Here is a 26,088-nt window from a genome sequence, read left to right on the forward strand (position 1 = left end):
TCTGGGCTTCCAAATATCACTTTGCCAATTCCACAAGAACTGTCTTAGCCAAAGGCTTCTTTAGGGGAAAGCTGTAACTCTGTGAGATGATTTCACAGAACACAAAGAAGTTTCTCAGAAAGCTTCTTTCTCTTTGTTATCGGAGGGTATTTCCTTTGGCCCTATAGTCTTCAATGGGATCCGAAATATATGTTCTCAGATTCCACAGAAAGAAGGCGAGCAAAGAGATCCTCGATATACACATGTAACTCTGTGAGATGAATTAACAGAACACTAAGCAGTTTCTCAGAAAGCTTCTTTCCAGATTTCATCTGAGGATATTTCCTTTTTCACCATAGCCCTCTATGGGCTTCCAAATATCACTTTTCCAATTCCACAAGAACTGTCTTAGCGAAAGGCTTCTTGAGGGGAAAGCTGTAACTCTGTGAGATGATTTCACAGAACACAAAGAAGTTTCTCAGAAAGCTTCTTTCTCTTTGTTATCGGAGGATATTTCCTTCGGCCCCATAGTCTTCAAAGGGATCTGAAATATCTGTTCTCAGATTCCACAGAGAGAAGGCTAGCAAAGAGATCCTCGAAATACACATGTAACTCTGTGAGATGAATTCACAGAACACTAAGCAGTTTCTCAGAAAGCTTCTTTCCAGATTTCATCTGAGGATATTTCCTTTTTCACCATAGCCCTCTATGGGCTTCCAAATATCAATTTGCAAATTCCACAAGAACTGTCTTAGCGAAAGGCTTCTTGAGGGGAAAGCTGTAACTCTGTGAGATGATTTCACAGAACACAAAGAAGTTTCTCAGAAAGCTTCTTTCTCTTTGTTATCGGAGGAGATTTCCTTTGGCCCTATAGTCTTCAAAGGGATCCGAAATATCTGTTCTCAGATTCCACAGAAAGAAGGCTAGCAAAGAGATCCTCGAAATACACATGTAACTCTGTGAGATGAATTCACAGAACACTAAGCAGTTTCTCAGAAAGCTTCTTTCCAGATTTCATCTGAGGATATTTCCTTTTTCAACATAGCCCTCCATAGGCTTCCAAATATCACTTTTCCAATTCCACAAGAACTGTCTTAGCGAAAGGCTTTTTCAGGGGAAAGCTGTAACTCTGTGAGATGATTTCACAGAACACAAAGAAGTTTCTCAGAAAGCTTCTTTCTCTTTGTTATCGGAGGATATTTCCTTTGGCCCTATAGTCTTCAAACAGATCCGAAATATCTGTTCTCAGATTCGAAAGAAATAGGGCTAGCAAAGAGATCCTCGAAATACACTTGTAACTCTGTGAGATGAATTGACAGAACACTAAGCAGTTTTTCAGAAAGCTTCCTTCCAGATTTCATCTGAGGATATTTCCTTTTTCACGATAGCCCTCTAAGGGCTTCCAAATATCACTTTGCCAATTCCACAAGAACTGTCTTAGCGAAAGGCTTCTTCAGGGGAAAGCTGTAACTCTGTGAGATGATTTCACAGAACACAAAGAAGTTTCTCAGAAAGCTTCTTTCTCTTTGTTATCGGAGGATATTTCCTTTGGCCCTATAGTCTTCAAAGGGATCCGAAATATCTGTTCTCATATTCCACAGAAATAGGGCTAGCAAAGAGATCCTCGAAATACACATGTAACTCTGTGAGATGAATTAGCAGAACACTAAGCAGTTTCTCAGAAAGCTTCTTTCCAGATTTCAACTGAGGATATTTCCTTTTTCACCATAGCCCTCTATGGGCTTCCAAATATCACTTTGCCAATTCCACAAGAACTGTCTTAGCGAAAGGCTTCTTGAGGGGAAAGCTGTAACTCTGTGAGATGATTTCACAGAACACAAAGAAGTTTCGCAGACAACTTCTTTCTCTTTGTTATGGGAGGGTATTTCCTTTGGCCCTATAGTCTTCAAAGGGATCCGAAATATCTGTTCTCAGATTCCACAGAAAGAAGGCTAGCAAAGAGATCCTTGATATACACATGTAACACTGTGAGATGAATTAACAGAACACTAAGCACTTTCTCAGAAAGCTTCTTTCCAGATTTCATCTGAGGATATTTCCTTTTTCACCAGAGTCCTCTATGGGCTTCCAAATATCACTTTTCCTATTCCACAAGAACTGTCTTAGCGAAAGGCTTCTTGAGGGGAAAGCTGTAACTCTGTGAGATGATTTAACAGAACACAAAGAAGTTTCTCAGAAAGCTTCTTTCTCTTTGTTATCGGAGGATATTTCCTTTGGCCCTATAGTCTTCAAAGGGATCCGAAATATCTGTTCTCAGATTCCACAGAAAGAAGGCTAGCAAAGAGATCCTCGAAATACACATGTAACTCTGTGAGATGAATTCTCAGAACACTAAGCAGTTTCTCACAAAGCTTCTTTCCAGATTTCATCTGAGGATATTTCCTTTTTCACGATAGCCCTCTATGGGCTTCCAAATATCACTTTGCAATTCCACAAGAACTGTCTTAGCGAAAGGCTTCTGGAGGGGAAAGCTGTAACTCTGTGAGATGATTTCACAGAACACAAAGAAGTTCCTCAGAAAGCTTCTTTCTCTTTGTTATCGGAGGATATTTCCTTTGGCCATATAGTCTTCAAAGGCATCCGAAATATCTGTTCTCAGATTCCACAGAAAGAAGGCTAGCAAAGAGATCCTCGAAATACTCACGTAACTCTGTGAGATGAATTAACAGAACACTAAGCAGTTTCTCAGAAAGCTTCTTTCCAGATTTCATATGAGGATATTTCCTTTTTCACCATAGCCCTCTATGGGCTTCCAAATATCACTTTGCCAATTCCACAATAACTGTCTTAGCGAAAGGCTTCTTGAGGGGAAAGCTGTAACTCTGTGAGATGATTTCACAGAACACAAAGAAGCTTCTCAGAAAGCTTCTTTCTCTTTGTTATCGGAGGATATTTCCTTTGGCCCTATAGTCTTCAAAGGGATCCGAAATATCTGTTCTCAGATTCCACAGAAAGAAGGCTAGCAAAGAGATCCTCGAAATACACATGTAACTCTGTGAGATGAATTAACAGAACACTAAGCAGTTTCTCAGAAAACTTCTTTCCAGATTTCATCTGAGGATATTTCCTTTTTCACCAGAGCCCACTATGGGCTTCCAAATATCACTTTGCCAATTCCACAAGAACTGTCTTAGCGAAAGGCTTCTTGAGGGGAAAGCTGTAACTCTGTGAGATGATTTCTCAGAACACAAAGAAGTTTCTCAGAAAGCTTCTTTCTCTTTGTTATCGGAGGAGATTTCCTTTGGCCCTATAGTCTTCACAGGGAACCGAAATATCTGTTCTCAGATTCCACAGAAAGAAGGCTAGCAAAGAAATCCTCGAAATACACATGTAACTCTGTGAGATGAATTCACAGAACACAAAGCAGTTTCTCAGAAAGCTTCTTTCAAGATTTCATCTGATGATATTTACTTTTTCACCATAGCCCTCTAGGGGCTTCCAAATATCACTTTGCCAATTCCACAAGACTGTCTTAGCGAAAGGCTTCTTCAGGGGAAAGCTGTAACTCTGTGAGATGATTTCACAGAACACAAAGAAGTTTCCCAGAAAGCTTCTTTCTCTTTGTTATCGGAGGAGATTTCCTTTGGCCCTATAGTCTTCAAAGGGATCCGAAATATCTGTTCTCAGATTCCACAGAAAGAAGGCTAGCAAAGAGATCCTCGAAATACACATGTAACTCTGTGAGATGAATTCACAGAACACTAAGCAGTTTCTCAGAAAACTTCTTTCCAGATTTTATCTGAGGATATTTTCTTTTTCACCATAGCCCTCCATGGGCTTCCAAATATCATTTTGCCAATTCCACAAGAACTGTCTTAGCGAAAGGCTTCTTGAGGGGAAAGCTGTAACTCTGTGAGATGATTTCACAGAACACAAAGAAGTTTCTCAGAAAGCTTCTTTCTCTTTGTTATCGGAGAATATTTCCTTTCTCCCTATATTCTTCAAAGGGATCCGAAATATCTGTTCTCAGATTCCACAGAAAGAAGGATAGCAAAGAGATCCTCGAAATACCCATGTAACTCTGTGAGATGAATTCACAGAACACTAAGCAGTTTCGCAGAAAGCTTCTTTCCAGATTTCATCTGAGGATATTTCCTTTTTCACCATAGCCCTCCATGGGATTCCAAATATCACTTTGCCAATTCCACAGGAACTGTCTTAGCGAAAGGCTTTTTCAGGTGAAAGCTGGAACTCTGTGAGATGATTTCACAGAACACAAAGAAGTTTCTCAGAAAGCTTCTTTCTCTTTGTTATCGGAGGATATTTACTTTGGCCCTATAGTCTTCAAAGGGATCCGAAATATCTGTTCTCAGATTTCACAGAAATAGGGCTAGCAAAGATATCCTCGAAATACACATGTAACTCTGTGAGATGAATTCACAGAACACTAAGCAGTTTCTCAGAAAGCTTCTTTCCAGATTTCATCTGAGGTTATTTCCTTTTTCACCATAGCCCTCTATGGGCTTCCAAATATCACTTTGCCAATTCCACAAGAACTGTCTTAGCGAAAGGCTTCTTGAGGGGAAAGCTGTAACTCTGTGAGATGATTTCACAGAACACAAAAAAGTTTCTCAGAAAGCTTCTTTCTCTATGTTATCAGAGGATATTTCCTTTGGCCCTATAGTCTTCAAAGGGATCCGAAATATCTGTTCTCAGATTTCACAGAAATAGGGCTAGCAAAGATAACCTCGAAATACACATGTAACTCTGTGAGATGAATTAACAGAACACTAAGCAGTTTCTCAGAAAGCTTCTTTCCAGATTTCAACTGAGGATATTTCCTTTTTCACCATAGCCCTCTATGGGCTTCCAAATATCACTTTGCCAATTCCACAAGAACTGTCTTAGCGAAAGGCTTCTTGAGGGGAAAGCTGTAACTCTGTGAGATGATTTCACAGAACACAAAGAAGTTTCTCAGAAAGCTTCTTTCTCTTTGTTATCGGAGGGTATTTCCTTTGGCCCTATAGTCTTCAATGGGATCCGAAATATCTGTTCTCAGATTCCACAGAAAGAAGGCTAGCAAAGAGATCCTCGATATACACATGTAACTCTGTGAGATGAATTCACAGAACACTAAGCAGTTTCTCAGAAAGCTTCTTTCCAGATTTCATCTGAGGATATTTCCTTTTTCACCATAGCCCTCTATGGGCTTCCAAATATCACTTTTCCAATTCCACAAGAACTGTCTTAGCGAAAGGCTTCTTGAGGGGAAAGCTGTAACTCTGTGAGATGATTTCACAGAACACAAAGAAGTTTCTCAGAAAGCTTCTTTCTCTTTGTTATCGGAGGATATTTCCTTCGGCCCCATAGTCTTCAAAGGGATCCGAAATATCTGTTCTCAGATTCCACAGAGAGAAGGCTAGCAAAGAGATCCTCGAAATACACATGTAACTCTGTGAGATGAATTCACAGAACACTAAGCAGTTTCTCAGAAAGCTTCTTTCCAGATTTCATCTGAGGATATTTCCTTTTTCACCATAGCCCTCTATGGGCTTCCAAATATCAATTTGCAAATTCCACAAGAACTGTCTTAGCGAAAGGCTTCTTGAGGGGAAAGCTGTAACTCTGTGAGATGATTTCACAGAACACAAAGAAGCTTCTCAGAAAGCTTCTTTCTCTTTGTTATCGGAGGATATTTCCTTTGGCCCTATAGTCTTCAAAGGGATCCGAAATATCTGTTCTCAGATTGCACAGAAATAGGGCTAGCAAAGAGATCCTCGAAATACACATGTAACTCTGTGAGATCAATTAACAATACACTAAGCAGTTTCTCAGAAAGCTTCTTTCCAGATTTTATCTGAGGATATTTCCTTTTTCACCATAGCCCTCTAAGGGCTTCCAAATAGCATTTTGCCAATTCCACAACAACTGTCTTAGCGAAAGGCATTTTCAGGGGAAAGCTGTAGCTCTGTGAGATGATTTCACAGTACACAAAGAAGTTTCTCAGAAAGCTTCTTTCTCTTTGTTATCGGAGGATATTTCCTTTGGCCCTGTAGTCTTCAAAGGGAACCGAAATATCTGTTCTCAGATTCCACAGAAAGAAGGCTAGCAAAGAGATCCTCGAAATACACATGTAACTCTGTGAGATGAATTCACAGAACACTAAGCAGTTTCTCTGAAAGCTTCTTTCCAGATTTTATCTGATGATATTTACTTTTTCACCAAAGCCCTCTATGGGCTTCCAAATATCACTTTGCCTATTCCACAAGAACTGTCTTAGCGAAAGGCTTCTTGAGGGGAAAGCTGTAACTCTGTGAGATAATTTAACAGAACACAAAGAAGTTTCTCAGAAAGCTTCTTTCTCTTTGTTATCGGAGGATATTTCCTTTGGCCCTATAGTCTTCAAAGGGATCCGAAATATCTGTTCTCAGATTCCACAGAAAGAAGGCTAGCAAAGAGATCCTCGAAATACACATGTAACTCTGTGAGATGAATTAACAGAACACTAAGCAGTTTCTCAGAAAGCTTCTTTCCAGATTTCATCTGAGGATATTTCATTTTTCCCCATAGCCCTCTATGGGCTTCCAAATATCACTTTGCCAATTCCACAAGAACTGTCTTAGCGAAAGGCTTCTTGAGGGGAAAGCTGTAACTCTGTGAGATGATTTCACAGAACACAAAGAAATTTCTCAGAAAGCTTCTTTCTCTTTGTTATCGGAGGATATTTCCTTTGGCCCTATAGTCTTCAAAGGGATCCAAAATATCTGTTCTCAGATTCCAGAGAAAGAAGGATAGCAAAGAGAAACTCGAAATACACATGTAACTCTGTGAGCTGAATTCACAGAACACTAAGCAGTTTCTCACAAAGCTTCTTTCCAGGTTTCATCTGAGTTTATTTCCTTTTTCACCATAGCCCTCTATGGGCCTCCAAATATCACTTTGCCAATTCCACAAGAACTGACTTAGCGAAAGGCTTCTTGAGGGGAAAGCTGTAACTCTGTGAGGTGATTTCACAGAACACAAAGAAGTTTCTCAGAAAGCTTCTTTCTCTTTGTTATCGGAGGATATTTCCTTTGGCCCTATAGACTTCAAAGGGATCCGAAATACCTGTTCTCTGATTTCACAGAAATTGGGCTAGCAAAGAGATCCTCAAAATACACATGTAACTCTGTGAGATGAATTAACAGAACACTAAGCAGTTTCTCAGAAAGCTTCTTTCCAGATTTCATCTGAGGATATTTCCTTTTTCACCAGAGCCCTCTATGGGCTTCCAAATATCACTTTGCCATTTCCACAAGAACTGTCTTAGCGAAAGGCTTCTTGAGGGGAAAGCTGTAACTCTGTGAGATGATTTCACAGAACACAAAGAAGTTTCTCAGAAAGCTTCTTTCTCTTTGTTATCGGAGGATATTTCCTTCGGCCCCATAGTCTTCAAAGGGATCCGAAATATCTGTTCTCAGATTCCACAGAGAGAAGGCTAGCAAAGAGATCCTCGAAATACACATGTAACTCTGTGAGATGAATTCACAGAACACTAAGCAGTTTCTCAGAAAGCTTCTTTCCAGATTTCATCTGAGGATATTTCCTTTTTCACCATAGCCCTCTATGGGCTTCCAAATATCAATTTGCAAATTCCACAAGAACTGTCTTAGCGAAAGGCTTCTTGAGGGGAAAGCTGTAACTCTGTGAGATGATTTCACAGAACACAAAGAAGCTTCTCAGAAAGCTTCTTTCTCTTTGTTATCGGAGGATATTTCCTTTGGCCCTATAGTCTTCAAAGGGATCCGAAATATCTGTTCTCAGATTGCACAGAAATAGGGCTAGCAAAGAGATCCTCGAAATACACATGTAACTCTGTGAGATCAATTAACAATACACTAAGCAGTTTCTCAGAAAGCTTCTTTCCAGATTTTATCTGAGGATATTTCCTTTTTCACCATAGCCCTCTAAGGGCTTCCAAAGATCATTTTGCCAATTCCACAAGAACTGTCTTAGCGAAAGGCATCTTCAGGGTAAAGCTGTAGCTCTGTGAGATGATTTCACAGAACACAAAGAAGTTTCTCAGAAAGCTTCTTTCTCTTTGTTATCGGAGGATATTTCCTTTGGCCCTATAGTCTTCAACGGGAACCGAAATATCTGTTCTCAGATTCCACAGAAAGAAGGCTAGCAAAGAGATCCTCGAAATACACATGTAACTCTGTGAGATGAATTCACAGAACACTAAGCAGTTTCTCTGAAAGCTTCTTTCCAGATTTCATCTGATGATATTTACTTTTTCACCATAGCCCTCTATGGGCTTCCAAATATCACTTTGCCAATTCCACAAGAACTGTCTTAGCGAAAGGCTTCTTGAGGGGAAAGCTGTAACTCTGTGAGATAATTTAACAGAACACAAAGAAGTTTCTCAGAAAGCTTCTTTCTCTTTGTTATCGGAGGATATTTCCTTTGGCCCTATAGTCTTCACATGGATCCGAAATATCTGTTCTCAGATTCCACAGAAAGAAGGCTAGCAAAGAGATCCTCGAAATACACATGTAACTCTGTGAGATGAATTAACAGAACACTAAGCAGTTTCTCAGAAAGCTTCTTTCCAGATTTCATCTGAGGATATTTCATTTTTCCCCATAGCCCTCTATGGGCTTCCAAATATCACTTTGCCAATTCCACAAGAACTGTCTTAGCGAAAGGCTTCTTGAGGGGAAAGCTGTAACTCTTTGAGATGATTTCACAGAACACAAAGAAATTTCTCAGAAAGCTTCTTTCTCTTTGTTATCGGAGGATATTTCCTTTGGCCCTATAGTCTTCAAAGGGATCCAAAATATCTGTTCTCAGATTCCAGAGAAAGAAGGATAGCAAAGAGAACCTCGAAATACACATGTAACTCTGTGAGATGAATTCACAGAACACTAAGCAGTTTCTCACAAAGCTTCTTTCCAGGTTTCATCTGAGTTTATTTCCTTTTTCACCATAGCCCTCTATGGGCCTCCAAATATCACTTTGCCAATTCCACAAGAACTGACTTAGCGAAAGGCTTCTTGAGGGGAAAGCTGTAACTCTGTGAGGTGATTTCACAGAACACAAAGAAGTTTCTCAGAAAGCTTCTTTCTCTTTGTTATCGGAGGATATTTCCTTTGGCCCTATACACTTCAAAGGGATCCGAAATACCTGTTCTCTGATTTCACAGAAATTGGGCTAGCAAAGAGATCCTCAAAATACACATGTAACTCTGTGAGATGAATTCACAGAACACTAAGCAGTTTCTCAGAAAGCTTCTTTCCAGATTTCATCTGAGGATATTTCCTTTTTCACCAGAGCCCTCTATGGGCTTCCAAATATCACTTTGCCATTTCCACAAGAACTGTCTTAGCGAAAGGCTTCTTGAGGGGAAAGCTGTAACTCTGTGAGATGATTTCACAGAACACAAAGAAGCTTCTCAGAAAGCTTCTTTCTCTTTGTTATCGGAGGATATTTCCTTTGGCCCTATAGTCTTCAAAGGGATCCGAAATATCTGTTCTCAGATTCCACAGAAAGAAGGCTAGCAAAGAGATCCTCGAAATACACATGTAACTCTGTGAGATGAATTCACAGAACACTAAGCAGTTTCTAAGAAAGCTTCCTTCCAGATTTCATCTGAGGTTATTTCCTTTTTCACCATAGCCCTCTATGGGCTTCCAAATATCACTTTGCCAATTCCACAAGAACTGTCTTAGCGAAAGGCTTCTTGCGGGGAAAGCTGAAACTCTGTGAGATGATTTCACAGAACACAAAGAAGTTTCTCAGAAAGCTTCTTTCTCTTTGTTATCGGAGGATATTTCCTTTGGCCCTATAGTCTTCAAAGGGATCCGAAATATCTGTTCTCAGATTCCACAGAAATAAGGCTACCAAAGAGATCCTCGAAATACACATGTAACTCTGTGAGATGAATTAACAGAACACTAAGCAGGTTCTCAGAAAGCTTCTTTCCAGATTTCATCTGAGGATATTTCCTTTTTCACCATAGCCCTCTATGGGCTTCCAAATATCACTTTGCCAATTCCACAAGAACTGTCTTAGCGAACGGCTTCTTGAGGGGAAAGCTGTAACTCTGTGAGATGATTTCACAGAACACAAAGAAGCTTCTCAGAAAGCTTCTTTCTCTTTGTTATCGGAGGATATTTCCTTTGGCCCTATAGTCTTCAAAGGGATCCGAAATATCTGTTCTCAGATTCCACAGAAATAGGGCTAGCAAAGAGATCCTCGAAATACACATGTAACTCTGTGAGATGAATTCACAGAACACTAAGCAGTTTCTCAGAAAGCTTCTTTCCAGATTTCATCTGAGGATATTTCCTTTTTCACCAGAGCCCTCTATGGGCTTCCAAATATCACTTTGCCAATTCCACAAGAACTGTCTTAGCGAAAGGCTTCTTGAGGGGAAAGCTGTAACTCTGTGAGATGATTTCACAGAAAACAAAGAAGTTTCTCAGAATGCTTCTTTCTCTTTGTTATCAGAGGATATTTCCTTTGGCCCTATAGTCTTCAAAGGGATCCGAATTATCTGTTCTCATATTCCACAGAAAGAAGGCTAGCAAAGAGATCCTCGAAATACACATGTAACTCTGTGAGATGAATTAACAGAACACTAAGCAGTTTCTCAGAAAGCTTCTTTCCAGATTTCATCTGAGGATATTTCCTTTTTCACCATAGCCCTCTATGGGCTTCCAAATATCACTTTGCCAATTCCACAAGAACTGTCTTAGCGAAAGGCTTCTTCAGGGGAAAGCTGTAACTCTGTGAGATGATTTCACAGAACACAAAGAAGTTTCTCAGAAAGCTTTTTCTCTATGTTATCGGAGGATATTTCCTTTGGCCCTATAGTCTTCAAAGGGATCCGAAATATCTGTTCTCAGATTCCACAGAAATAGGGCTAGCAAAGAGATCCTCGAAATACACATGTAACTCTGTGAGATGAATTAACAGAACACTAAGCAGTTTCTCAGAAAGCTTCTTTCCAGATTTTATCTGAGGATATTTCCTTTTTCACCATAGCCCTCCATGGGCTTCCAAATATTATTTTGCCAATTCCACAAGAACTGTCTTAGCGAAAGGCTTCTTCAGGGGAAAGCTGTAGCTCTCTGAGATGATTTCACAGAACACAAAGAAGTTTCTCAGAAAGCTTCTTTCTCTTTGTTATCGGAGGATATTTCCTTTGGCCCTATAAACTTCAAAGGGAACCGAAATATCTGTTCTCAGATTCCACAGAAAGAAGGCTAGCAAAGAGTTCCTCGAAATACACATGTAACTCTGTGAGTTGAATTAACAGAACACTAAGCAGTTTCTCAGAAAGCTTCTTTCCAGATTTCATCTGATGATATTTACTTTTTCACCATAGCCCTCTATGGGCTTCCAAATATCACTTTGCCAATTCCAAAAGAACTGTCTTAGCGAAAGGCTTCTTGAGGGGAAAGCTGTAACTCTGTGAGATGATTTAACAGAACACTAAGAAGTTTCTCAAAAAGCTTCTTTCTCTTTGTTATCGGAGGATATTTCCTTTGGCCCTATAGTCTTCAAAGGGATCCGAAATATCTCTTCTCAGATTCCACTGAAAGAAGGCTAGCAAAGAGATCCTCGAAATACACATGTAACACTGTGAGATGAATTCACAGAACACTAAGCAGTTTCTCAGAAAGCTTCCTTCCAGATTTCTTCTGAGGATATTTCCTTTTTCACCATAGCCCTCTATGGGCTTCCAAATATCACTTTGCCAATTCCACAAGAACTGTCTTAGCGAAAGGCTTCTTCAGTGGAATGCTGTAACTCTGTGAGATGATTTCACAGAACACAAAGAAGTTTCTCAGAAAGCTTCTTTCTCTTTGTTATCGGAGGATATTTCCTTTGCCCCTATAGTCTTCAAAGGGATCCGAAATATCTGTTCTCAGATTTCACAGAAATAGGGCTAGCAAAGAGATCCTCGAAATACACATGTAACTCTGTGAGATCAATTAACAGAACACTAAGCAGTTTCTCAGAAAGCTTCTTTCCAGATTTCATCTGAGGATATTTCCTTTTTCACCATAGCCCTCTATGGACTTCCAAATATAACTTTGCCAATTCCACAAGAACTGTCTTAGCGAAAGGCTTCTTGAGGGGAAAGCTGTAACTCTGTGAGATGATATCACAGAACACAAAGAAGTTTCTCAGAGAGCTTCTTTCTCTTTGTTATCGGAGGATATTTCCTTTGGCCCTATAGTCTTCAAAGGGATCCGAAATATCTGTTCTCAGATTCCACAGAAAGAAGGCTAGCAAAGAGATCCTCGAAATACACATGTAACTCTGTGAGATGAATTAACAGAACCCTAAGCAGTTTCTCAGAAAGCTTCTTTCCAGATTTCATCTGAGGATATTTCCTTTTTCAGCATGGCCCTCTATGGGCTTCCAAATATCACTTTGCCAATTCCACAAGTACTGTCTTAGCGAAAGGCTTCTTCAAGGGAAAGCTGTAACTCTGCGAGATGATTTCACAGAACACAAAGAAGTTTCTCAGAAAGCTCCTTTCTCTTTGTTATCGGAGGATATTTCCTTTGGCCCTATAGTCTTCAAAGGGATCCGAAATATCTGTTCTCAGATTCCACAGAAATAAGGCTAGCAAAGAGATCCTCGAAATACACATGTAACTCTGTGAGATCAATTAACAGAACACTAAGCAGTTTCTCAGAAAGCTTCTTTCCAGATTTCATCTGAGGATATTTCCTTTTTCACCATAGCCCTCTAAGGGCTTCCAAATATCACTTTGCGAATTCCACAAGAACTGTCTTAGCCAAAGGCTTCTTGAGGAGAAAGCTGTAACTCTGTCATATGATTTCACAGAACACAAAGAATTTTCTCAGAAAGCTTCTTTCTCTTTGTTATCGGAGGATATTTCCTTTGGCCCTATAGTCTTCAAAGGGATCCGAATTATCTGTTCTCATATTCCACAGAAAGAAGGCTAGCAAAGAGATCCTCGAAATACACATGTAACTCTGTGAGATGAATTCACAGAACACTAAGCAGTTTCTCAGAAAGCTTCTTTCCAGATTTTATCTGAGGATATTTCCTTTTTCACCATAGCCCTCCATGGGCTTCCAAATATCACTTTGCCAATTCCACAAGAACTGTCTTAGCGAAAGGCTTCTTCAGGGGAAAGCTGTAGCTCTGTGAGATGATTTCACAGAACACAAAGAAGTTTCTCAGAAAGCTTCTTTCTCTTTTTTATCGGAGGATATTTCCTTTGGCCCTGTAGTCTTCAAAGGGAACCGAAATATCTGTTCTCAGATTCCACAGAAAGAAGGCTAGCAAAGAGATACTCGAAATACACATGTAACTCTGTGAGATGAATGCACAGAACACTAAGCAGTTTCTCAGAAAGCTTCTTTCCAGATTTTATCTGAGGATATTTCCTTTTTCACCATAGCCCTCCATGGCCTTCCAAATATCATTTTGCCAATTCAACAAGAACTGTCTTAGCGAAAGGCTTCTTCAGGGGAAAGCTGTAGCTCTGTGAGATTATTTCACAGAACACAAAGAAGTTTCTCAGAAAGCTTCTTTCTCTTTGTTATCGGAGGATATTTCCTTTGGCCCTGTAGTCTTCAAAGGGAACAGAAATATCTGTTCTCAGATTCCACAGAAATAAGGCTAGCAAAGAGATCCTCGAAATACACATGTAACTCTGTGAGATGAATTCACAGAACACTAAGCAGTTTCTCAGAAAGCTTCTTTCCAGATTTTATCTGATGATATTTACTTTTTCACCATAGCCCTCTATGGGCTTCCAAATATCACTTTGCCTATTCCACAAGAACTGTCTTAGCGAAAGGCTTCTTGAGGGGAAAGCTGTAACTCTGTGAGATGATTTCACAGAACACAAAGAAGTTTCTCAGAAAGCTTCTTTCTCTTTGTTATCGGAGGATATTTCCTTTGCCCCTATAGTCTTCAAAGGGATCCGAAATATCTGTTCTCAGATTTCACAGAAATAGGGCTAGCAAAGAGATCCTCGAAATACACATGTAACTCTGTGAGATCAATTAACAGAACACTAAGCAGTTTCTCAGAAAGCTTCTTTCCAGATTTCATCTGAGGATATTTCCTTTTTCACCATAGCCCTCTATGGACTTCCAAATATAACTTTGCCAATTCCACAAGAACTGTCTTAGCGAAAGGCTTCTTGAGGGGAAAGCTGTAACTCTGTGAGATGATTTCACAGAACACAAAGACGTTTCTCAGAGAGCTTCTTTCTCTTTGTTATCGGGGGATATTTCCTTTGGCCCTATAGTCTTCAAAGGGATCCAAAATATCTGTTCTCATTTCCAGAGAAAGAAGGATAGCAAAGAGAACCTCGAAATACACATGTAACTCTGTGAGATGAATTCACAGAACACTAAGCAGTTTCTCACAAAGCTTCTTTCCAGGTTTCATCTGAGTTTATTTCCTTTTTCACCATAGCCCTCTATGGGCCTCCAAATATCACTTTGCCAATTCCACAAGAACTGACTTAGCGAAAGGCTTCTTGAGGGGAAAGCTGTAACTCTGTGAGGTGATTTCACAGAACACAAAGAAGTTTCTCAGAAAGCTTCTTTCTCTTTGTTATCGGAGGATATTTCCTTTGGCCCTATACACTTCAAAGGGATCCGAAATACCTGTTCTCTGATTTCACAGAAATTGGGCTAGCAAAGAGATCCTCAAAATACACATGTAACTCTGTGAGATGAATTCACAGAACACTAAGCAGTTTCTCAGAAAGCTTCTTTCCAGATTTCATCTGAGGATATTTCCTTTTTCACCAGAGCCCTCTATGGGCTTCCAAATATCACTTTGCCATTTCCACAAGAACTGTCTTAGCGAAAGGCTTCTTGAGGGGAAAGCTGTAACTCTGTGAGATGATTTCACAGAACACAAAGAAGCTTCTCAGAAAGCTTCTTTCTCTTTGTTATCGGAGGATATTTCCTTTGGCCCTATAGTCTTCAAAGGGATCCGAAATATCTGTTCTCAGATTCCACAGAAAGAAGGCTAGCAAAGAGATCCTCGAAATACACATGTAACTCTGTGAGATGAATTCACAGAACACTAAGCAGTTTCTAAGAAAGCTTCCTTCCAGATTTCATCTGAGGTTATTTCCTTTTTCACCATAGCCCTCTATGGGCTTCCAAATATCACTTTGCCAATTCCACAAGAACTGTCTTAGCGAAAGGCTTCTTGCGGGGAAAGCTGAAACTCTGTGAGATGATTTCACAGAACACAAAGAAGTTTCTCAGAAAGCTTCTTTCTCTTTGTTATCGGAGGATATTTCCTTTGGCCCTATAGTCTTCAAAGGGATCCGAAATATCTGTTCTCAGATTCCACAGAAATAAGGCTACCAAAGAGATCCTCGAAATACACATGTAACTCTGTGAGATGAATTAACAGAACACTAAGCAGGTTCTCAGAAAGCTTCTTTCCAGATTTCATCTGAGGATATTTCCTTTTTCACCATAGCCCTCTATGGGCTTCCAAATATCACTTTGCCAATTCCACAAGAACTGTCTTAGCGAACGGCTTCTTGAGGGGAAAGCTGTAACTCTGTGAGATGATTTCACAGAACACAAAGAAGCTTCTCAGAAAGCTTCTTTCTCTTTGTTATCGGAGGATATTTCCTTTGGCCCTATAGTCTTCAAAGGGATCCGAAATATCTGTTCTCAGATTCCACAGAAATAGGGCTAGCAAAGAGATCCTCGAAATACACATGTAACTCTGTGAGATGAATTCACAGAACACTAAGCAGTTTCTCAGAAAGCTTCTTTCCAGATTTCATCTGAGGATATTTCCTTTTTCACCATAGCCCTCTATGGGCTTCCAAATATCACTTTGCCAATTCCACAAGAACTGTCTTAGCGAAAGGCTTCTTCAGGGGAAAGCTGTAACTCTGTGAGATGATTTCACAGAACACAAAGAAGTTTCTCAGAAAGCTTTTTCTCTATGTTATCGGAGGATATTTCCTTTGGCCCTATAGTCTTCAAAGGGATCCGAAATATCTGTTCTCAGATTCCACAGAAATAGGGCTAGCAAAGAGATCCTCGAAATACACATGTAACTCTGTGAGATGAATTAACAGAACACTAAGCAGTTTCTCAGAAAGCTTCTTTCCAGATTTTATCTGAGAATATTTCCTTTTTCACCATAGCCCTCCATGGGCTTCCAAATATTATTTTGCCAATTCCACAAGAACTGTCTTAGCGAAAGGCTTCTTCAGGGGAAAGCTGTAGCTCTCTGAGATGATTTCACAGAACACAAAGAAGTTTCTCAGAAAGCTTCTTTCTCTTTGTTATCGGAGGATATTTCCTTTGGCCCTATAAACTTCAAAGGGAACCGAAATATCTGTTCTCAGATTCCACAGAAAGAAGGATAGCAAAGAGATCCTCGAAATACACATGTAACTCTGTGAGTTGAATTAACAGAACACTAAGCAGTTTCTCAGAAAGCTTCTTTCCAGATTTCATCTGATGATATTTACTTTTTCACCATAGCCCTCTATGGGCTTCCAAATATCACTTTGCCAATTCCAAAAGAACTGTCTTAGCGAAAGGCTTCTTGAGGGGAAAGCTGTAACTCTGTGAGATGATTTAACAGAACACTAAGAAGTTTCTCAAAAAGCTTCTTTCTCTTTGTTATCGGAGGATATTTCCTTTGGCCCTATAGTCTTCAAAGGGATCCGAAATATCTCTTCTCAGATTCCACTGAAAGAAGGCTAGCAAAGAGATCCTCGAAATACACATGTAACACTGTGAGATGAATTCACAGAACACTAAGCAGTTTCTCAGAAAGCTTCCTTCCAGATTTCATCTGAGGATATTTCCTTTTTCACCATAGCCCTCTATGGGCTTCCAAATATCACTTTGCCAATTCCACAAGAACTGTCTTAGCGAAAGGCTTCTTCAGTGGAATGCTGTAACTCTGTGAGATGATTTCACAGAACACAAAGAAGTTTCTCAGAAAGCTTCTTTCTCTTTGTTATCGGAGGATATTTCCTTTGCCCCTATAGTCTTCAAAGGGATCCGAAATATCTGTTCTCAGATTTCACAGAAATAGGGCTAGCAAAGAGATCCTCGAAATACACATGTAACTCTGTGAGATCAATTAACAGAACACTAAGCAGTTTCTCAGAAAGCTTCTTTCCAGATTTCATCTGAGGATATTTCCTTTTTCACCATAGCCCTCTATGGACTTCCAAATATAACTTTGCCAATTCCACAAGAACTGTCTTAGCGAAAGGCTTCTTGAGGGGAAAGCTGTAACTCTGTGAGATGATTTCACAGAACACAAAGAAGTTTCTCAGAGAGCTTCTTTCTCTTTGTTATCGGAGGATATTTCCTTTGGCCCTATAGTCTTCAAAGGGATCCGAAATATCTGTTCTCAGATTCCACAGAAAGAAGGCTAGCAAAGAGATCCTCGAAATACACATGTAACTCTGTGAGATGAATTAACAGAACCCTAAGCAGTTTCTCAGAAAGCTTCTTTCCAGATTTCATCTGAGGATATTTCCTTTTTCAGCATGGCCCTCTATGGGCTTCCAAATATCACTTTGCCAATTCCACAAGTACTGTCTTAGCGAAAGGCTTCTTCAGGGGAAAGCTGTAACTCTGTGAGATGATTTCACAGAACACAAAGAAGTTTCTCAGAAAGCTCCTTTCTCTTTGTTATCGGAGGATATTTCCTTTGGCCCTATAGTCTTCAAAGGGATCCGAAATATCTGTTCTCAGATTCCACAGAAATAAGGCTAGCAAAGAGATCCTCGAAATACACATGTAACTCTGTGAGATCAATTAACAGAACACTAAGCAGTTTCTCAGAAAGCTTCTTTCCAGATTTCATCTGAGGATATTTCCTTTTTCACCATAGCCCTCTAAGGGCTTCCAAATATCACTTTGCGAATTCCACAAGAACTGTCTTAGCCAAAGGCTTCTTGAGGAGAAAGCTGTAACTCTGTCATATGATTTCACAGAACACAAAGAATTTTCTCAGAAAGCTTCTTTCTCTTTGTTATCGGAGGATATTTCCTTTGGCCCTATAGTCTTCAAAGGGATCCGAATTATCTGTTCTCATATTCCACAGAAAGAAGGCTAGCAAAGAGATCCTCGAAATACACATGTAACTCTGTGAGATGAATTCACAGAACACTAAGCAGTTTCTCAGAAAGCTTCTTTCCAGATTTTATCTGAGGATATTTCCTTTTTCACCATAGCCCTCCATGGGCTTCCAAATATCACTTTGCCAATTCCACAAGAACTGTCTTAGCGAAAGGCTTCTTCAGGGGAAAGCTGTAGCTCTGTGAGATGATTTCACAGAACACAAAGAAGTTTCTCAGAAAGCTTCTTTCTCTTTTTTATCGGAGGATATTTCCTTTGGCCCTGTAGTCTTCAAAGGGAACCGAAATATCTGTTCTCAGATTCCACAGAAAGAAGGCTAGCAAAGAGATACTCGAAATACACATGTAACTCTGTGAGATGAATGCACAGAACACTAAGCAGTTTCTCAGAAAGCTTCTTTCCAGATTTTATCTGAGGATATTTCCTTTTTCACCATAGCCCTCCATGGCCTTCCAAATATCATTTTGCCAATTCAACAAGAACTGTCTTAGCGAAAGGCTTCTTCAGGGGAAAGCTGTAGCTCTGTGAGATTATTTCACAGAACACAAAGAAGTTTCTCAGAAAGCTTCTTTCTCTTTGTTATTGGAGGATATTTCCTTTGGCCCTGTAGTCTTCAAAGGGAACAGAAATATCTGTTCTCAGATTCCACAGAAATAAGGCTAGCAAAGAGATCCTCGAAATACACATGTAACTCTGTGAGATGAATTCACAGAACACTAAGCAGTTTCTCAGAAAGCTTCTTTCCAGATTTTATCTGATGATATTTACTTTTTCACCATAGCCCTCTATGGGCTTCCAAATATCACTTTGCCTATTCCACAAGAACTGTCTTAGCGAAAGGCTTCCTGAGGGGTAAGCTGTAACTCTGTGAGATGATTTCACAGAACACAAAGAAGTTTCTCAGAAAGCTTCTTTCTCTTTGTTATGGGAGGATATTTCCTTTGCCCCTATAGTCTTCAAAGGGATCCGAAATATCTGTTCTCAGATTTCACAGAAATAGGGCTAGCAAAGAGATCCTCGAAATACACATGTAACTCTGTGAGATCAATTAACAGAACACTAAGCAGTTTCTCAGAAAGCTTCTTTCCAGATTTCATCTGAGGATATTTCCTTTTTCACCATAGCCCTCTATGGACTTCCAAATATAACTTTGCCAATTCCACAAGAACTGTCTTAGCGAAAGGCTTCTTGAGGGGAAAGCTGTAACTCTGTGAGATGATTTCACAGAACACAAAGAAGTTTCTCAGAGAGCTTTTTTCTCTTTGTTATCGGAGGATATTTCCTTTGGCCCTATAGTCTTCAAAGGGATCCGAAATATCTGTTCTCAGATTCCACAGAAAGAAGGCTAGCAAAGAGATCCTCGAAATACACATGTAACTCTGTGAGATGAATTAACAGAACCCTAAGCAGTTTCTCAGAAAGCTTCTTTCCATATTTCATCTGAGGATATTTCCTTTTTCAGCATGGCCCTCTATGGGCTTCCAAATATCACTTTGCCAATTCCACAAGTACTGTCTTAGCGAAAGGCTTCTTCAGGGGAAAGCTGTAACTCTGCGAGATGATTTCACAGAACACAAAGAAGTTTCTCAGAAAGCTTCTTTCTCTTTGTTATCGGAGGATATTTCCTTTGGCCCTATAGTCTTCAAAGGGATCCGAAATATCTGTTCTCAGATTCCACAGAAATAAGGCTAGCAAAGAGATCCTCGAAATACACATGTAACTCTGTGAGATCAATTAACAGAACACTAAGCAGTTTCTCAGAAAGCTTCTTTCCAGATTTCATCTGAGGATATTTCCTTTTTCACCATAGCCCTCTAAGGGCTTCCAAATATCACTTTGCGAATTCCACAAGAACTGTCTTAGCCAAAGGCTTCTTGAGGAGAAAGCTGTAACTCTGTCAGATGATTTCACAGAACACAAAGAATTTTCTCAGAAAGCTTCTTTCTCTTTGTTATCGGAGGATATTTCCTTTGGCCCTATAGTCTTCAAAGGGATCCGAATTATCTGTTCTCATATTCCACAGAAAGAAGGCTAGCAAAGAGATCCTCGAAATACACATGTAACTCTGTGAGATGAATTCACAGAACACTAAGCAGTTTCTCAGAAAGCTTCTTTCCAGATTTTATCTGAGGATATTTCCTTTTTCACCATAGACCTCCATGGGCTTCCAAATATCATTTTGCCAATTCCACAAGAACTGTCTTAGCGAAAGGCTTCTTCAGGGGAAAGCTGTAGCTCTGTGAGATGATTTCACAGAACACAAAGAAGTTTCTCAGAAAGCTTCTTTCTCTTTTTTATCGGAGGATATTTCCTTTGGCCCTGTAGTCTTCAAAGGGAACCGAAATATCTGTTCTCAGATTCCACAGAAAGAAGGCTAGCAAAGAGATACTCGAAATACACATGTAACTCTGTGAGATGAATGCACAGAACACTAAGCAGTTTCTCAGAAAGCTTCTTTGCAGATTTTATCTGAGGATATTTCCTTTTTCACCATAGCCCTCCATGGCCTTCCAAATATCATTTTGCCAATTCAACAAGAACTGTCTTAGCGAAAGGCTTCTTCAGGGGAAAGCTGTAGCTCTGTGAGATTATTTCACAGAACACAAAGAAGTTTCTCAGAAAGCTTCTTTCTCTTTGTTATCGGAGGATATTTCCTTTGGCCCTGTAGTCTTCAAAGGGAACAGAAATATCTGTTCTCAGATTCCACAGAAATAAGGCTAGCAAAGAGATCCTCGAAATACACATGTAACTCTGTGAGATGAATTCACAGAACACTAAGCAGTTTCTCAGAAAGCTTCTTTCCAGATTTTATCTGATGATATTTACTTTTTCACCATAGCCCTCTATGGGCTTCCAAATATCACTTTGCCTATTCCACAAGAACTGTCTTAGCGAAAGGCTTCTTGAGGGGAAAGCTGTAACTCTGTGAGATGATTTCACAGAACACAAAGAAGTTTCTCAGAAAGCTTCTTTCTCTTTGTTATCGGAGGATATTTCCTTTGGCCCTATAGTCTTCAAAGGGATCCGAAATATCTGTTCTCAGATTCCACAGAAAGAAGGCTATCAAAGAGTTCCTCGAAATACACATGTAACACTGTGAGATGAATTCACAGAACACTAAGCAGTTTCTCAGAAAGCTTCTTTCCAGATTTCATCTGAGGATATTTCCTTTTTCACCATAGCCCTCTATGGGCTTCCAAATATCACTTTGCGAATTCCACAAGAACTGTCTTAGCCAAAGGCTTCTTGAGGGGAAAGCTGTAACTCTGTGAGATGATTTCACAGAACACAAAGAATTTTCTCAGAATGCTTCTTTCTCTTTGTTATCGGAGGATATTTCCTTTGGCCCTATAGTCTTCAAAGGGATCCGAATTATCTGTTCTCATATTCCACAGAAAGAAGGCTAGCAAAGAGATCCTCCAAATACACATGTAACACTGTGAGATGAATTCACAGAACACTAAGCAGTTTCTCAGAAAGCTTCTTTCCAGATTTCATCTGAGGTTATTTCCTTTTTCACCACAGCCCTCTATGGGCTTCCAAATATCACTTTGCCAATTCCAGAAGAACTGTCTTAGCGAAAGGCTTCTTGAGGGGAAAGCTGTAACCCTGTGAAATGATTTCACAGAACACAAAGAAGTTTCTCAGAAAGCTTCTTTCTCTTTGTTATCGGAGGATATTTCCTTTGACCCTATAGTCTTCAAAGGGATCCGAAATATCTGTTCTCAGATTTCACAGAAATAGGTCTAGCAAAGAGATCCTCGAAATACACATGTAACTCTGTGAGATCAATTAACAGAACACTAAGCAGTTTCTCAGAAAGCTTCTTTCCAGATTTCATCTGAGGATATTTCCTTTTTCACCATAGCCCTCTATGGGCTTCCAAATATCACTTTGCGAATTCCACAAGAACTGTCTTAGCCAAAGGCTTCTTGAGGGGAAAGCTGTAACTCTGTGAGATGATTTCACAGAACACAAAGAATTTTCTCAGAAAGCTTCTTTCTCTTTGTTATCGGAGGATATTTCCTTTGGCCCTATAGTCTTCAAAGGGATCCGAATTATCTGTTCTCATATTCCACAGAAAGAAGGCTAGCAAAGAGATCCTCCAAATACACATGTAACTCAGTGAGATGAATTAACAGAACACTAAGCAGTTTCTCAGAAAGCTTCTTTCCAGATTTTATCTGAGGATATTTCCTTTTTCACCATAGCCCTCCATGGGCTTCCAAATATCATTTTGCCAATTCCACAAGAACTGTCTTAGCGAAAGGCTTCTTCAGGGGAAAGCTGTAGGTCTCTGAGATGATTTCACAGAACACAAAGAAGTTTCTCAGAAAGCTTCTTTCTCTTTTTTATCGGAGGATATTTCCTTTGGCCCCGTAGTCTTCAAAGGGAACCGAAATATCTGTTCTCAGATTCTACAGAAAGAAGGCTAGCAAAGAGATACTCGAAATACACATGTAACTCTGTGAGATGAATGCACAGAACACTAAGCAGTTTCTCAGAAAGCTTCTTTCCAGATTTTATCTGAGGATATTTCCTTTTTCACCATAGCCCTCCGTGGCCTTCCAAATATCATTTTGCCAATTCAACAAGAACTGTCTTAGCGAAAGGCTTCTTCAGGGGAAAGCTGTAGCTCTGTGAGATGATTTCACAGAACACAAAGAAGTTTCTCAGAAAGCTTCTTTCTCTTTGTTATCGGAGGATATTTCCTTTGGCCCTGTAGTCTTCAAAGGGATCCGAAATATCTGTTCTCAGATTCCACAGAAATAGGGCTAGCAAAGAGATCCTCGAAATACACATGCAACTCTGTGAGATGAATTCACAGAACACTAAGCAGTTTCTCAGAAACCTTCTTTCCAGATTTCATCTGAGGATATTTCCTTTTTCACCAGAGCCCTCTATGGGCTTCCAAATATCAATTTGCCAATTCTACAAGAACTGTCTTAGCGAAAGGCTTCTTGATGGGAAAGCTGTAACTCTGTGAGATGATTTCACAGAACACAAAGAAGTTTCTCAGAAAGCTGTTTCTGTATGTTATCGGAGGATATTTCCTTTGGCCCTATAGTCTTCAAAGGGATCCGAAATATCTGTTCTCAGATTCCACAGAAATAGGGCTAGCAAAGAGATCCTCGAAATACACATGTAACTCTGTGAGATGAATTAACAGAACACTAAGCAGTTTCTCAGAAAGCTTCTTTCCAGATTTCATCTGCGGATATTTCCTTTTTCACCATAGCCCTCTATGGGCTTCCAAATATCACTTTGCCAATTCCACAAGAACTGTCTTAGCGAAAGGCGTCTTGAGGGGAAAGCTGTAACTCTGTGAGATGATTTCACGGAACACAGAGAAGCTTATCAGAAAGCTTCTTTCTCTTTGTTATCGGAGGATATTTCCTTTGACCCTATAGTCTTCAAAGGGATCCGAAATATCTGTTCTCAGATTGCACAGAAATAGGGCTAGCAAAGAGATCCTCGAAATACACATGTAACTCTGTGAGATGAATTCACAGAACACTAAGCAGTTTCTCAGAAAGCTTCTTTCCAGATTTCATCTGAGGATATTTCCTTTTTCACCAGAGCCCTCTATGGGCTTCCAAATATCACTTTGCCAATTCCACAAGAACTGTCTTAGCGAAAGGCTTCTTGAGGGGAAAGCTGTAACTCTGTGAGATGATTTCACAGAACACAAAGAAGTTTCTCAGAAAGCTTCTTTCTCTTTGTTATCGGAGGATATTTCCTTTGGCCCTATAGTCTTCAAAGGGATCAGAATTATCTGTTCTCATATTCCTCAGAAAGAAGGCTAGCAAAGAGATCCTCGAAATACACATGTAACTCTGTGCGATGAATTAACAGAACACTAAGCAGTTTCTCAGAAAGCTTCTTTCCAGATTTTATCTGAGGATATTTCCTTTTTCACCATAGCCCTCCATGGGCTTCCAAATATCATTTTGCCAATTCCACAAGAACTGTCTTAGCGAAAGGCTTCTTCAGGGGAAAGCTGTAGCTCTGTGAGATGATTTCACAGAACACAAAGAAGTTTCTCAGAAAGCTTCTTTCTCTTTGTTATCGGAGGATATTTCCTTTGGCCCTATAGTCTTCAAAGGGATCCGAAATATCTGTTCTCAGATTCCACAGAAAGAAGGCTATCAAAGAGATCCTCGAAATACACATGTAACACTGTGAGATGAATTCACAGAACACTAAGCAGTTTCTCAGAAAGCTTCTTTCCAGATTTCATCTGAGGTTATTTCCTTTTTCACCACAGCCCTCTATGGGCTTCCAAATATCACTTTGCCAATTCCAGAAGAACTGTCTTAGCGAAAGGCTTCTTGAGGGGAAAGCTGTAACCCTGTGAAATGATTTCACAGAACACAAAGAAGTTTCTCAGAAAGCTTCTTTCTCTTTGTTATCGGAGGATATTTCCTTTGACCCTATAGTCTTCAAAGGGATCCGAAATATCTGTTCTCAGATTTCACAGAAATAGGTCTAGCAAAGAGATCCTCGAAATACACATGTAACTCTGTGAGATCAATTAACAGAACACTAAGCAGTTTCTCAGAAAGCTTCTTTCCAGATTTCATCTGAGGATATTTCCTTTTTCACCATAGCCCTCTATGGGCTTCCAAATATCACTTTGCGAATTCCACAAGAACTGTCTTAGCCAAAGGCTTCTTGAGGGGAAAGCTGTAACTCTGTGAGATGATTTCACAGAACACAAAGAATTTTCTCAGAAAGCTTCTTTCTCTTTGTTATCGGAGGATATTTCCTTTGGCCCTATAGTTTTCAAAGGGATCCGAATTATCTGTTCTCATATTCCACAGAAAGAAGGCTAGCAAAGAGATCCTCCAAATACACATGTAACACTGTGAGATGAATTCACAGAACACTAAGCAGTTTCTCAGAAAGCTTCTTTCCAGATTTCATCTGAGGTTATTTCCTTTTTCACCACAGCCCTCTATGGGCTTCCAAATATCACTTTGCCAATTCCAGAAGAACTGTCTTAGCGAAAGGCTTCTTGAGGGGAAAGCTGTAACCCTGTGAAATGATTTCACAGAACACAAAGAAGTTTCTCAGAAAGCTTCTTTCTCTTTGTTATCGGAGGATATTTCCTTTGACCCTATAGTCTTCAAAGGGATCCGAAATATCTGTTCTCAGATTTCACAGAAATAGGTCTAGCAAAGAGATCCTCGAAATACACATGTAACTCTGTGAGATCAATTAACAGAACACTAAGCAGTTTCTCAGAAAGCTTCTTTCCAGATTTCATCTGAGGATATTTCCTTTTTCACCATAGCCCTCTATGGGCTTCCAAATATCACTTTGCGAATTCCACAAGAACTATCTTAGCCAAAGGCTTCTTGAGGGGAAAGCTGTAACTCTGTGAGATGATTTCACAGAACACAAAGAATTTTCTCAGAAAGCTTCTTTCTCTTTGTTATCGGAGGATATTTCCTTTGGCCCTATAGTCTTCAAAGGGATCCGAATTATCTGTTCTCATATTCCACAGAAAGAAGGCTAGCAAAGAGATCCTCCAAATACACATGTAACTCTGTGAGATGAATTAACAGAACACTAAGCAGTTTCTCAGAAAGCTTCTTTCCAGATTTTATCTGAGGATATTTCCTTTTTCACCATAGCCCTCCATGGGCTTCCAAATATCATTTTGCCAATTCCACAAGAACTGTCTTAGCGAAAGGCTTCTTCAGGGGAAAGCTGTAGGTCTCTGAGATGATTTCACAGAACACAAAGAAGTTTCTCAGAAAGCTTCTTTCTCTTTGTTATCGGAGGATATTTCCTTTGGCCCCGTAGTCTTCAAAGGGAACCGAAATATCTGTTCTCAGATTCTACAGAAAGAAGGCTAGCAAAGAGATACTCGAAATACACATGTAACTCTGTGAGATGAATGCACAGAACACTAAGCAGTTTCTCAGAAAGCTTCTTTCCAGATTTTATCTGAGGATATTTCCTTTTTCACCATAGCCCTCCGTGGCCTTCCAAATATCATTTTGCC

Source organism: Macaca nemestrina, chromosome 11 (assembly GCF_043159975.1).
Source record: "Macaca nemestrina isolate mMacNem1 chromosome 11, mMacNem.hap1, whole genome shotgun sequence".
Classification (NCBI taxonomy): domain Eukaryota; kingdom Metazoa; phylum Chordata; class Mammalia; order Primates; family Cercopithecidae; genus Macaca; species Macaca nemestrina.